The 10,905-nt window shown below is 38.7% G+C and overlaps 1 long non-coding RNA gene across 1 annotated transcript; it reads left to right on the forward strand.

Annotated features, from left to right (window-relative positions):
* The first annotated feature begins 3,585 nt into the window (after positions 1-3,585).
* On the forward strand, positions 3,586-9,737 carry LOC128693401 (uncharacterized). Its single transcript, XR_008407715.2, has 3 exons — positions 3,586-4,003; positions 4,410-4,646; positions 9,134-9,737. It is a non-coding gene; the product is annotated as an uncharacterized lncRNA (long non-coding RNA).
* Positions 9,738-10,905: the final 1,168 nt, after the last annotated feature.

Consider the following 10,905-nt stretch of genomic DNA (forward strand, 5'->3'; position numbering starts at 1 on the left):
TTCCCCGCCCTCACGGGGCTCGTAGGGAGAAGCTAGGCCTCTCTGGTCTGCCATCCCCGCCCCAAGGGGGCTAATGGGAATGGCAGGGTTGTAAGCTACAAGCTCGGGCTCAGGCACCTACCCTACCCTACAAGGGCTGGGCATGGTGTCGATGATATTATTATTATTAACTATTATTATTATTATTATTATTATTATTATTATTATTATTATTATACATCCTGACTAATTTCAGCTGAAACGCAAATTCAAGAGAAAAAAAAAGTTAGCAATTACATTAATTTCATAACCGATTATTTACATATAAGTCCATGAACAGTTATGTATTCCTTTCCGAATCTACTGTGAAAAAAATTGTGGTCGAAATAAACTTTTAATGCTGTGATATACAAAAATATCACAAAGTACATGTCTGAACGAGCATAGTTAACCATAACATAAAACTGAAAATATCAGTTTTCTATTACAATTCAAAATATATTTTCTTCTGTGGATTATATAGGTAACTACTGTAGTGCTTAATGTATGTATCATGAAGTAGGAAACACTCATAGAGAAATAAAGAGGAAGAAGAAGATCCAAGAAAGTGTGCTTGTTTATTTCTATGTTATTAATATGTAACTCACCACATTTAACACAACCTAACCATAATTTTTAAAGGGATGAACCTGTAAGCCAGTGGAAGGCCTCGGACAGATGGCCCAAAGCTCCAGCTGTGGATCATCATATGACTAAGACTCTCATTGGAAACACTTGTCCTGTTTCCTGACAAACCTGACTTAACCTAACTATTGTTGACTAACTTCTAGGCAGCAGATATTGAGGATTTTATCTGGATTATGAACCCTGAGAGTTAGTAATCCAGAAAACTTCAAGAAAAGTAAATATTGCAGCTTCTTTTGTATTGCTTCTCTCGGTTTCCTTACCCCAGGATGCCACCCGCAACAGTCGCCTAACATTGGTGTGTACCTACTTACTGCTACTACCTATTTACTGCTAATCACTCAGTGCTGTTGTGGTTGTTTCAAGCTTATTTCTCATACATACGTTATGATGGTAATTTTGGTCAAATCATAATATAGACTGTCAACAAAATTTAGCAAAGTCTAAATTACGATATCATAGATTAATGAAATAACACTTGAAGACATAAAAAAAGTATTTCCTAACGCCACCAGAAACCTGTGGCGCAGCGAACTGGCTCTAAAATATATTGCCCAATAATTACGCTTGCATTTTAATATCATCGTAGCTTTAGCGACGATATTCGAAGTAAAATTCCCATGCTTTACTTAGGAGAATATGCTGTCTCAGTACACCTACATCATACACGAGGCTGGTTAGTTGACTAATGGGGTTTAAAGCCTATCGAGAACCTAAGTGGAAATAAGCCACCTTGGCTTTTGATTTATCATGAGTTATCTACACTACGCACGATAATTGTACTTATGTGTACTTGCAATACAACTGCAAACAGGCAATCTTAACAATGCAAAACAAGCCACATGGGGATGGAAATCTTTAGCTCTAGATCTTTCGCACTACCATGCTTCGTCAGGAGCTATGCCATGGTACAAGACAGCAACAGATATGAGGGGAAATTCTCTGACGCAAGGCAGAAGGTAACAGTGGCAGCCCATGACACAGAATGTACCTCTGCTTAAATAAAATTACTTACTATCGACTGTAACAGGACCATTAAGGCTACAAGGTAACCTTTTCACCACCAGACAATAATGTTTGAATCCCTATTACAGGGACTGAAACAAGGTCTCTGCATATATACGCTGACAGAATTATGCCTGTCGGTGTATATATCCTGTGAAATATACAAGGGTTCCCGTATACCCAGATCATGTATTAGAAAGATTAATATGAAAAAAAAGGTTCAGAGGAGTGACACCACTAAAAAAGAGAACATTAATAGTATTATTATTATTATTACCTTCAGTGGTGGTGCCTTGATGCCGGTTGTGGTCTCTTGATCCTAGAAACTGAAGCTAACTCTCCTTTCCATGGCTCGATCCTGATCAATTCGCATTACCCATTCATTGTGTGACCCCTACGGATATAGCCCTCCCCATGAATGTAATATTATTGTTATTGGATTTAACAGTACCCCAGCTGTCAGAATTGAAACTAGTCTCTGAAAGTACAAATGAGTGAGTACACGTGTAACTATACACATAAATACGGGAGTAGTAGGCAATATGTTTGTTAGGTTCAAAGCCTATTGACTGCACGCTTGGCTAAATTTTACCTTAACTTAAATTTCTAAAATAGAGATTAAAGTAAACTTTCAGCGAGTGTACACCTCTCGGTGTATACACTTCTTACACTTAGAAATACATATCACTGCGTATATATACACTGAGAGACATACACCTCTCGGTGTATATTCACATACGCATCGCAGTTGGTATGCTCTCACATATACATCCGTTGGTCTGTATACACAAAGATATACCTCTCTTGGTGTACATACACAGGAGTATATATATCTCAGTGCATATACACAGTTGCCAAAGGAGCATACTATGATTATTAGGCAGACAAATTAAGTCTCCAGGCAAATAGCAATTCTCCCCGTGAGAAGCAACTCAATTTTGTGTTGCAGCACGAAAAGAAAATCCAGGTGTTCGGCGAAACTTTCCCCTCACAAGTGCTGAGATCCTTTTGACCTACGACAGATCTAATATACCGTTGTAGATCTGTAGATAAATAAGCATGAAGAGCAATAACTTTGATGTGAAGACGAGGTTCAGTGACCAGCAAGAAGACTGGTTCTTCTTGCTGTATAATTTAGCGAGTTTGGCCACGTTAGTCAGAAATGTCGTATATAAGAGTTAGTTTCTGTGAGTTATGATCTATTCACTGTAGATCTTTAACCAAAATTAATTTTTAACTAAGAGGAACAGGGACCAAAGGCAACTTTCAGTGTTTATACACTGAGAAATTCTCATTGCGTTTTGTACACTAAGAAAATTTTCGTTTGTCATAGTATATACACTGAAAAATATACATTTCTCGGTGTATATACACTTAGGAATACACATTTCTCAGGGTATATCTCCGTGTTATCATCTTGTTATGATTATACCAATTATAGTCTGCAAATCCCAATCAATTATAAATTTACATTTCTTACAGCCTCCGTTGAATTGTAGTCTCTTCCTCTCTGTGTTGTTACACAATGGTTACTAAACCCGTAAGGACCATACACTGCCAGGGGAACATAAGGAAGCAGTCATGTTGAATCAAAGAAAGGCTTGGACATCTCTTTAAATTAAAAGCCCTTTCATTAGTATCCAGATATTCCCTTTACCCTTCAAGGATGATAAAGAGAAAACTGTCGCCAAGTCGGTGATGATATGTTTTAGGAAATACTAGATGGTGTTGTTTCAGTACTAGTAAATTATTGTAAGTTTTGCCATATATCTTCATAGATTTTTCTGTAGTTTTGCTCTACGGGTCATTAAAAGTGATCTATCTCGCTACTGTGTGAGTTTATCATCTTAACGTCATTATAGGCACTTATCACTGTCATCTTCAAACTGATTAATATATTAAGCATGATAATAATGGACCCGTGAAGAATGTGGCGAGGCAGGTTTTAGAGAGGTTGATGACTGGAGTGATAAGTGTTGCCTCGTGATTGACGAGTACTGCAAAAGAAGGCAATTTACAATTGAGAAAACTCAGTTTGAAAGTGGAATTTGAGATTTTCAGATTACAGATGGTTTGACCCTGTTTTGATATTCCCTAAAGGCCTATCAGCAGGTCGTCGTGGGAGTGTGTTAATTACATCTTACTGGTACCATATCGGATATACCTGGCAGTAAGAAGCAATTCCAGGAGGCCTATATATGGTCAGCAGTTGACTGCATTTTGCAATAGTTTTGTCATCTCACTCAGACACATCAGCCACCACACTAGCTGGAAGGATCAGTCCCGGCAACCTCACCACCATCAGCAGTCACAGAGAATTAGATTCTCTCTCAAGGTATAATGATCTCACATGGTTGGTAAATGATATATATATATATATATATATATATATATATATATATATATATATATATATGTAGATCCAGCTTCTTTTTTTTGTCATTTCGCTCCGTGTAGAGCTGTGTCAATTCGTTTTTTTGCAACATGTTGTCGGAATCTCACTCGTTATTGGGCTAATGTGTAATATTCTAGCATTGTGTTTTTGTATGTGTTTCAACATTTTTGTTTCTTATCCGTGATCAGGTATACATGTTAATTAATAACCTACAGCTTGTTTAAAAATAAATTTGTTAAATGTATTTATTGCATCAGTTTTTCAGTCACATTTATTGTGCCATATGTAAGTCTCGCTCTGTTTCTCTCAAAATAGCTACTTTTTATGATTCGTATAATCACGATAGATGAAGACTTGGTTAGTGGTGGTGGTGGTGGTGACGGTGGTGGTGACGGTGTTGGGGGCGGAGTCCAGCTGCCCCACCTGGAGTCCCCACCTGTGTAGCCTGGATGAAAAGTTCTCCCACCCCAGTGATTGCTCCAAGTACTGCCAGTGTGCCGCCAACCATGTCGTCAAGGAGATGTCCTGCCCAGCATTAACATTCTATGATGATAATATGAAGATCTGCAATCATCAGGCGTCGGTGAGGAAGATTTATTATATTTATATTACTGAATATTCTAGAGGAAGCGCTCAATATGTAAGGGGTCTAGCGCCTGGAGAATGGCAGGTAGCCAGGCGTCATTACATCTTCCCAAGAATCAGGGTATCCCCTTGTTCCTATCCTAGTCTGTTATTAACGGTAATGTTATGCAGTATAAAAACTAACTTACTTCCATTGCTTATACAATTTTACTAATTATACTAACTCTTAATTGCAGTTAAGTTATATATTAATTTACCTTACATTCTTGGGATTATATATATATATATATATATATATATTTATATATATATATATATATATATATATATATATATATATATATATATATATATATATATATATATATATATATATATATATATATATATATTAGGGTGTGTAGAAGAGAGGGAGACTACTTCCCGGTAAAAGTAGGTCTTAGACAGGGATGTGTAATGTCACCATGGTTGTTTAATATATTTATAGATGGGGTTGTAAAGGAAGTAAATGCTAGGGTGTTCGGGAGAGGGGTGGGATTAAATTTTGGGGAATCAAATTCAAAATGGGAATTGACACAGTTACTTTTTGCTGATGATACTGTGCTTATGGGAGATTCTAAAGAAAAATTGCAAAGGTTAGTGGATGAGTTTGAGAATGTGTGTAAAGGTGGAAAGTTGAAAGTGAACATAGAAAAGAGTAAGGTGATGAGGGTATCAAATGATTTAGATAAAGAAAAATTGGATATCAAATTGGGGAGGAGGAGTATGGAAGAAGTGAATGTTTTCAGATACTTGGGAGTTGACGTGTCGGCGGATGGATTTATGAAGAATGAGGTTAATCATAGAATTGATGAGGGAAAAAAGGTGAGTGGTGCGTTGAGGTATAAGTGGAGTCAAAAAACGTTATCTATGGAGGCAAAGAAGGGAATGTATGAAAGTATAGTAGTACCAACACTCTTATATGGATGTGAAGCTTGGGTGGTAAATGCAGCAGCGAGGAGACGGTTGGAGGCAGTGGAGATGTCCTGTTTAAGGGCAATGTGTGGTGTAAATATTATGCAGAAAATTCGGAGTGTGGAAATTAGGAAAAGGTGTGGAGTTAATAAAAGTATTAGTCAGAGGGCAGAAGAGGGGTTGTTGAGGTGGTTTGGTCCTTTAGAGAGAATGGATCAAAGTAGAATGACATGGAAAGCATATAAATCTATAGGGGAAGGAAGGTGGGGTAGGGGTCGCCCTCGAAAGGGTTGGAAAGAGGGGGTAAATGAGGTTTTGTGGGCAAGGGGCTTGGACTTCCAGCAAGCGTGCGTAAGCGTGTTAGATATAAGTGAATGGAGACGAATGGTACTTGGGACCTGACGAGCTGTTGGAGTGTGAGCAGGGTAATATTTAGTGAAGGGATTCAGGGAAACCGGTTATTTTCATATAGTCGGACTTGAGTCCTGGAAATGGGAAGTACAATGCCTGCACTTTAAAGGAGGGGTTTGGGATATTGGCAGTTTGGAGGGATATGTTGTGTATCTTTATACGTATATGCTTCTAAACTGTTGTATTCTGAGCACCTCTGCAAAAACAGTGATAATGTGTGAGTGTGGTGAAAGTGTTGAATGATGAAAATATTTTCTTTTTGGGGATTTTCTTTCTTTTTTGGGTCACCCTGCCTCGGTGGGAGACGGCCGACTTGTTGAATATATATATATATAATATATATATATATATATATATATATATATATATATATATATATATATATATATATATAGATATATATATATATATATATATATATATATATAAGCTCCTGGCCCCGCCTCTTCACTGAACGCTACTAGGTCCTCTCTCTCCCTGCTCCATGAGCTCTATCATACCTCGTCTTAAAGCTATGTGTGGTTCCTGCCTCCACTACATCACTTTCTAGACTATTCCACTTCCTGACAACTCTATGACTGAAGAAATACTTCCTAACATCCCTTTGATTCATCTGAGTCTTCAACTTCCAAGTGTGACCCCTTGTTTCTGTGTCTCCTCTTTGGAACATCCTGTCTCTATCTGTGTGTCTGTGTGTATATGTATGTGTGTGTGTGTGTACTCACCTAGTTGTGGTTGCAGGGGTCGAATCATAGCTCCTGGCCCCGCCTCTTCACTGGCCACTACTTGGTCACTCTCCCTGCACCATGAGCTTTATCATACCTCTGCTTAAAGCCATGAATGGATCCTGCCTCCATTACATCGCTTCCCAAACTATTCCACTTCCTGACTACTCTGTGACTGAAGAAATACTTCCTAACATCCCTGTGATTCATCTGAGTCTTCAACTTCCAACTTTGTCTCCTTGTTGTTGTGTCCCATTTCTGAAACATTCTGTCTCTGTCCACCTTGACAATTCCTCTCAGTATTTTGTATGTCCTTATCATGTCCCCACATCTCTCTTGTCCTCCAGTGTCGTCAGGTCGATTCCCCTTAACCTCTCCTCGTAGGACATACCCCTTAGCTCTGGGACTAGTCTTGTTGCGAACCTCTGCACTTTCTCTAGTTTCTTTACGTGCTTGGCTAGGTGTGGGTTCCTAACTGGTGCTGGGTACTCCAGTATGGGCCTGACGTACACAGTGTACAGAGACTTGAACGATTCCTTACTGAGGTATCGGAACGCTATTCATAGGTTTGCCAGGTGCCCATATGCCGCAGCAGTTGATGTGTGCTTTCGGAGACGTGCTCGGTATTATACTCACCCCTAGATCTTTCTCCTTGAGTGAGGGTTGCAGTCTTTGGCCACCTAACCTATACTCTGTTTGCGGTCTTCTTTGCCCTACCCCGATCTTCATGACTTTGCATCTGGCGGGGTTAAATTCCAGGAGCCAGTTGCTGGACCACGCGTCGAGCCTGTCCAGGTCTCTTTGTCGACCTGTCTAATCAGCATGTGTTTGTGTGTGTGTTTAGAATTCACAATGGTTGATAACTATCTGCAGTACACCAGGAAGGAAGGAGGGGCAGCCGCCAGCTTCAGGGAGTCCCAAAAGTCTAGAAAATATGGAGAACTTGCCCATCATTATATGTTTGTTCCCATAGGCTGATAGACCCTTGGCCCATGGGGTAAGGGTGTACCTAAGTTCCTTAAGGAACTAGGCAAAAGACTCATCAGGGTAACTAGGGATCCCAGGGAAGCTAGTTTTCTGTTCCAGCGACTCAGTGCTGCGGTTCAGAGGGGTAATGCCTGCTGTATCTTGGTCACGCGCCCAAGCTCTGAGGAGCTGGATAAGACTTTTCACATTATAATCTGTGATAAACACGTAGCAATATGTACTTGCAATGTTTCCCTCACACCTCACGTACTGTATATGCCATCTTTGTGCCAGCAATGAATCATTTAAGTCTTATGTACCATATATGTATAGCAGCGCTCTTTTTGCCGAATAAGGCAAGCGAAAATTTGTGTATGCAATAATTTCGGAAAAATCATTCTGAACCTAACGAGAAAAATATATTTCATTGTGTTTGTTTATTATTAAATTATTGTAAAGTAAAAGGACACAAGTGCAACTAATATGGCAACGTTTCGCTCTCCAGGAGCTTTGACAAGCTGTTACAAACGATACATGGACACAGAGGGTATATATAGGCTTAGAGTGAGGTGTAATACCAGTAGTAGTAGTAGTAGTAGTAGTAGTAGTAGTAGTAGTAGTAGTAGTAGTAGTAGTAGTAGTAGTAGAAGTAATACAGTATGGTAGAACGATTAATTTTCACGTTAGTAAAAGACTATAAAATTTATTACTTTGGTAACATAAAACATCACATTAGCTGTACTTGTGTCCTTTTACTTTACATATTGTCGGTAATTCTACCACATATATTAAATTATTGTAAACTTATTTAAAATATATTTGGTTGGATTAGGCTAAATTAAATTGAGCTTGTTATAAGGTTAGGGAAGTTTTCTAATGTTTTTTTGGTACAAAATTATTAATTTTTACATTAACATAAATGAAAAAAAAATCTTTAAACGTATAAGAGAAAATTTTAGAACGGACTTAATTTTAAATGAGTTATTGCTATTTGACCAATTTTATCTATTCGGCACGACGTATATATAGGTCCAACGTTGTATCGCTGGACTACGAGGAAGGTTCATAGGCAGCACTACTGTGACTTGTCTGCATCAGAGGCCACGAGCTGTGACCCAACTGTCCCTTCTGTTTATTCACTGACAGTCGTTCATTACGACATGAGTTCACATGCTATATGTCTTTGAAGTGTATGAGAATAGATGCGCTATGAAAGATTCTGAGGGCTGTGGGACGGGACAATAAGGTCACAGCTGGTGACCTCTGATGCAGGCATTTACAGATAGAGTAAGCTACGTAGCTAACTATTACAGCGCTGACCTGCTACCAGTCAGGACCACAGTTCTCGTCCATTCTTGTTTATTCATTGATAGCCGTTCGTTACGACTTAACTCCAGTTGCTATATATTAGCTTCTATTCTTTTTCCAGGTTCTTTGCAATGTACAGCCTCCTCAGTCAGAGACATCAACAGAACCTCCTGAACATTAGCAGTTAGCAGATATTAGACTGTCAGGGATAACTAAACCCTTGTTACTTCAAGATCATTAAACTTCGTGTAATCAGAGCATGCAAGATTCAGTTATACTTCGGAGAACGATTGTTATTCCAGTCAGAACTAAACGCTAAATCCACAAGGATCCTCTCGGAGAACAATTACAAACCGTATATCCCAGAATTGCTGTCAACGGTTATTAGGAAAGTGAGACACAATTTAACACAAATTAAACACAGGTAAGAGAGATCTGTATATTTCGGCTTCAAGCAGAGACCCTCTTCAGCAACTGAAAACTTTCACCAACAATCTATGTGTTATAAACTTCTTAATTTAACTGAATTTTTATGGATGTTATCATGCTTGCACAGCTCCCTAGAATGTTAAGCAAGAGACATTATTATTAGTATTCATGTTAGAGCGCTAAATCCGTAGGGGTCATAGAACCCAGGGTATGGGGATGACATCAGGTTTCTTAGGAAGGGGAAGAGTTATTTCAGTTGCCTTCATCAGCATAATGGCGCCACCTTGGAAGGGACACCAGGGACACCAGGGACACCAGGGACACCAGGGACACCAGAGACACCAGGGACACCAGGGACACCAGGGACACCAGGGACACCAGGGACACCAGGGACACCAGGGACACCAGTAATATTGATTTACACTTCTCAGTTTGACTAAATTATTGGAACTTAATGTTAATTAAAGTATAAGACCATTCAGTAATGTATTATACATAACAAGGTAATGTATCGCTAAGTAATGTATCATACATCACTGAGTAACGTATCATACATCACTGAGTAATGTATCACACATCACTGAGTAATGTATCATACATCACTGAGTAGTGTCTCACACATCACTGAGTAATGTATCATACATCACTGAGTAATGTATCATACATCACTGAGTAATGTATCACACATCACTGAGTAATGTATCATACATCACTGAGTAATGTATCATACATCACTGAGTAATGTATCACACATCACTGAGTAATGTATCATACATCACTGAGTAATGTGTCATACATCACTGAGTAATGTATCATACATCACTGAGTAATGTATCATACATCACTGAGTAATGTATCACACATCACTGAGTAATGTATCATACATCACTGAGTAATGTATCATACATCACTGAGTAATGTATCATACATCACTGAGTAATGTATCATACATCACTGAGTAATGTATCATACATCACTGAGTAGTGTCTCACACATCACTGAGTAATGTATCATACATCACTGAGTAATGTATCACACATCACTGAGTAATGTATCATACATCACTGAGTAGTGTCTCACACATCACTGAGTAATGTATCATACATCACTGAGTAATGTATCACACATCACTGAGTAATGTATCATACATCACTGAGTAATGTATCATACATCACTGAGTAGTGTCTCACACATCACTGAGTAATGTATCATACATCACTGAGTAATGTATCATACATCACTGAGTAGTGTCTCACACATCACTAAGTAGTGTCTCACACATCACTAAGTAGTGTCTCACACATCACTGAGTAGTGTCTCACACATCACTGAGTAATGTATCATACATCACTGAGTAATGTATCATACATCACTGAGTAATGTATCATACATCACTGAGTAGTGTCTCACACATCACTAAGTAGTGTCTCACACATCACTGAGTAGTGTCTCACACATCACTGA

The sequence above is a fragment of the Cherax quadricarinatus genome, chromosome 57 (assembly GCF_038502225.1).
Source record: "Cherax quadricarinatus isolate ZL_2023a chromosome 57, ASM3850222v1, whole genome shotgun sequence".
Lineage (NCBI taxonomy): Eukaryota > Metazoa > Arthropoda > Malacostraca > Decapoda > Parastacidae > Cherax > Cherax quadricarinatus.